The sequence below is a fragment of the Gossypium hirsutum genome, chromosome A01 (assembly GCF_007990345.1).
Source record: "Gossypium hirsutum isolate 1008001.06 chromosome A01, Gossypium_hirsutum_v2.1, whole genome shotgun sequence".
Lineage (NCBI taxonomy): Eukaryota > Viridiplantae > Streptophyta > Magnoliopsida > Malvales > Malvaceae > Gossypium > Gossypium hirsutum.
This window is the reverse complement of record NC_053424.1, coordinates 15,837,531-15,841,311: the sequence shown is the minus strand read 5'-3', so window position 1 is coordinate 15,841,311 and position 3,781 is coordinate 15,837,531. Positions and strand designations below refer to the sequence as shown.

At 37.0% G+C, this 3,781-nt stretch overlaps 1 non-coding gene across 1 annotated transcript; it reads left to right on the top strand.

Annotated features, from left to right (window-relative positions):
- The first annotated feature begins 2,566 nt into the window (after window positions 1–2,566).
- LOC121206698 (small nucleolar RNA R71) lies at window positions 2,567–2,673 on the top strand. Its single transcript, XR_005901846.1, has one exon. It is a non-coding gene; the product is annotated as a small nucleolar RNA R71 (small nucleolar RNA).
- The last annotated feature ends 1,108 nt before the right edge of the window (window positions 2,674–3,781 follow it).

The following is a 3,781-nucleotide window of genomic DNA, read 5'->3' as shown; positions in this document are numbered from 1 at the left end:
TTCTCCTAGTTAAGGACAAGGTTTGTTTCCTAACATCTTACTAAAACTCGTTTTAAAATTTTAAGACAGAGATGAAAAAAGTTATCGAATATCGAGAAATCATCCATAAATACTTCCATGATATCTTCCACGAGTTGGTCAAAGATGGCCATCATACAACGCTGAAAAGTGGCAGGAGCATTACATAATCCAAAAGGCATTCTATGATAAGCAAACGTACCTTATGGGCATGTGAATGTCGTTTTTTCTTGATCTTTAGGGGCTATTGGGATCTAGAAGTAACCAGAGAGTCTGTCTAGAAAGTAGTAGTACATATGCCAGGATAATCTTTCCAACATTTGGTCAATGAATGGGAAGGGGAAGTGATCTTTTCTTGTGGCATCATTTAGTTTCCTGTAGTCAATGCAAACTCTCAATCCTGTGACTGTCCTTTTTGGGATTAATTCATTCTTCTCGTTGGTCACAACAGTCATGCCTCATTTCTTAGGGACAACCTGCACTGGACTTACCCAAGAATTGTCAGAAATAGGATAAATAATGCCAGCATCTAGAAGTTTAATTACCTCGTCTTTAACAACTTCCTTCATGTTTGGGTTCTGTCGCCTTTGAACTTGCACACACGGTTTGTATTCATCTTCCATCAAAATTTTGTGGGTGCAAAAAGAAGGGCTGATTCCTTTAATATCAGAAATTTTCCAAGCTATGGCCTTTTTATGTTCTTTTAATACTTGGATTAATTCCTCTTTCTCCTTGGGTTGCAAGTCAGAATCAATAATAACTGGTAATGTAGAATTATTTCCAATGAATGCGTATTCCAAGTGGTTTGATAATTGTTTAAGTTCCAGTTTGGGAGGCTACTCAATAGAGGGTTTTTGCTTAAGTTCATCGTTTATCTTAATGCCCTCATATTCTACTTGTCTTAACAAATGGTCATTAGGTTCCTCATCTGTCTCCTCTTCTTGAGCTGTATACAGTTCCGTCGTCTCCTTCTGTACAATTTCCTGAAAAGAGTCTTGAATAATATAATCAATAGAGTCAATAAAATAACATGAATCATCCTGTTCCTTAGAGAACCTTATAGCATCATAAATTTTAAAGATAATCTCCTCGTCACCTACTCTAAGTACCAATTTACCGTCACCCACATCGATTACAGCCCTAGCAGTGGCTAAAAATGGGCGCCCTAAAATTAAGGGTACTTCCAAGTCTTCATCCATGTTAGGCACAACAAAATAACAAGAAATATGAATTTATCTACTTTTACAAGTACGTCTTCTATAATACCCCTAGGGTATTTAACAGATCTATCAGCTAATTGAATACTCATCCTAGTAGGTTTAGGTTCCCCAAGACCAAGTTGTTTGAACATTTTATATGGCATCAAATTAATGCTAGCGCCTAAATCAGCTAGTGCTTTTTCAACATTCAGACTACCAATTAAGCAAGGGGTAGTAAAACTTCCTGGATCTTTCAGTTTGGTTGGCAGCTTATTTTGGAGTATGGCTGAGCACTCCTCGTTGAGTTCTACTGTAGATAAGTCATCGAACTTCCTTTTATTTGTTAGAAGCTCCTTAAAAAGTTTTGCGTATGTAGGCATCTGTGAGATGGCTTCAACAAAAGGTAAGTTGATATGTAATTGCTTAAAAAGTTCAAGAAACTTACCGAATTGTGCATCAATGCGATTTTCTTTCAATTTTGCTGGGTATGGAACTGGTGGTTCATATTCCTTCAGCACTGGTTGGTCACTATTTTTGGGTTTTTCTTCCCCCATTTCGCTTACCATGGCTTCTTGTGCTAGCTTCTTTTTAGATTCCGCTAACACTTTCCCACTCCTTAGTGTAACTGCTTTTACATGCTCTTTTGATTTGGTGTTACAAAGTAAACTTCCTGGTGGTCTTTCCGAAATCAGTTTGGACAGCTGGCCTATCTGAGTTTCGAGCCCTTGGATCGACGCTTGTTGATTTTTAAGTGTTGTCTCAGTGTTTTGAAAATGGGGTTCTGACACCGATATAAAATTTGAGAGCATCTCTTCAAGGTTCAGCTTCCTTTCCTGTTGATAGGGTGGCTGTTGGTGTTTGGAGGTGGTCGCTAATTTCCTCGGCCTCTCCATTAGAAATTTGGGTGGTTGCTCCAACCTGCATTATAAGTGTTACTATATGGATTATTTTGAGGTCGAGGATTATTACCCATGAAATTTAATTGCTTGTTATCCATGTTGTGGCCATAAGGTTGGTATTCCGAATGGCTTGTTCCACCTCCACTTGCTTCGCACTGCATTACTGGGTGAACTTGTAAGGAACTAAGAAAACCATCAATTTTCTTATTCAAGAGTTCTACCTGATTAGAGAGTATGGTAACCGAATCGACGTTATAAACACTGGCTATTTTCATTGGCTTTGTCCTCATGACTTGCCACTAATAGTTATTTAGTGACATCTCCTCTATGAACTCATAAGCATCTTCAGGTGTTTTATTATTGATGGTTCTGCCAGCAGCTGTGTCAAACACTTGCCGAGTCGAAGGATTCAGGCTATTATGGAATGTTTGAACCTAAAGCCAAAGCGGTAACCCATGGTGAGGGCACCTTCTCAAAAGGTCCTTGTATTTCTCTCATGCATCGTAGAGTGTTTCTAAATCCATCTACACAAAAGAAGAGATATCGTTACGTAATTTAGCCGTTTTAGCCGACGAAAAATATTTTAATAAAAATTTTTCTGTCATTTGTTCCCAATTAGTAATTGACCCTCGGGGTAACGAGTTCAACCATTGTTTAACCTTATTTCTCAATGAAAAAGGGAATAACCGAAGACGAATGACATTGTCAAAAATGCCATTAATTTTAAATGTATTGCAGAATTCCAGGAAATTGGCCAAGTGAGTGTTTGGATCCTCATCCTGCAAACCATCAAACTGAACAAATTGCTATATCATTTGAATAATGTTAGGTTTTAGTTCAAAGTTATTTGCAGCAATAGCAGGTCTAACTATGCTCGACTCAGTTCCTGTTAAAGAAGGTTTAGCATAATCATACATAGTGCGTGGAACAGGATGTTGATTAACTGCAATTGCAGGAGGTAGTTGATTGCCTTGGTTTTTAGCCATCTCTTCAGTTGGGGGTTGAGTATCGTTCTCTTGCTCGTTCTCTATGTATCTTAAGCTTCGCCTTATTTCTCTTTGGTTTCTGCGAACTGTGCGATCAATTTCTTCGTCAAAAAGTAGTGGTCCTGACGGGTTTCTTCTAGTTATAAACTATAAAAACCTGCCAGAAAAAAGAAAAAGAAAATTAGTAATTTAGAATAAAATTAAAAATAAAATTAGATTGCAAGAAAAATAAATGGCTAAAGTAATAAAAATTGAGTGTTCCTAATATTTTAGTTCTCTGGCAACTGCGCCAAAAACTTGATCGCGTGATTTCGTGATAGGTTTTAAATATTTATAATTAATCGTTCTTGAAACTAACTATTATTGCAATGTAGGCAAGCGTACTTATCAAACAGTAGTATAGTTTTAGCAAGATCGGATTGTCGAACCCAAAGGAATGAAAAGTACTAGTAATGATTGTCTTTTTATTATCTAGCCTAAGAATAATGGGGTTTTGTTTTAACTAACTAATTATCTAAACTAAGAACTCACAAAGAATAGAATTGGGGAATTGCTTTTGGGAAAAATCGATGAATTAAGACAATACCTAAGGAAAAATTCACCTAGATTGTACTTGTTATTCTGGCTCCAAATCGGACGATTTATTCATTTAACTTGTTCCGTAGAGATCCCTAAGTTA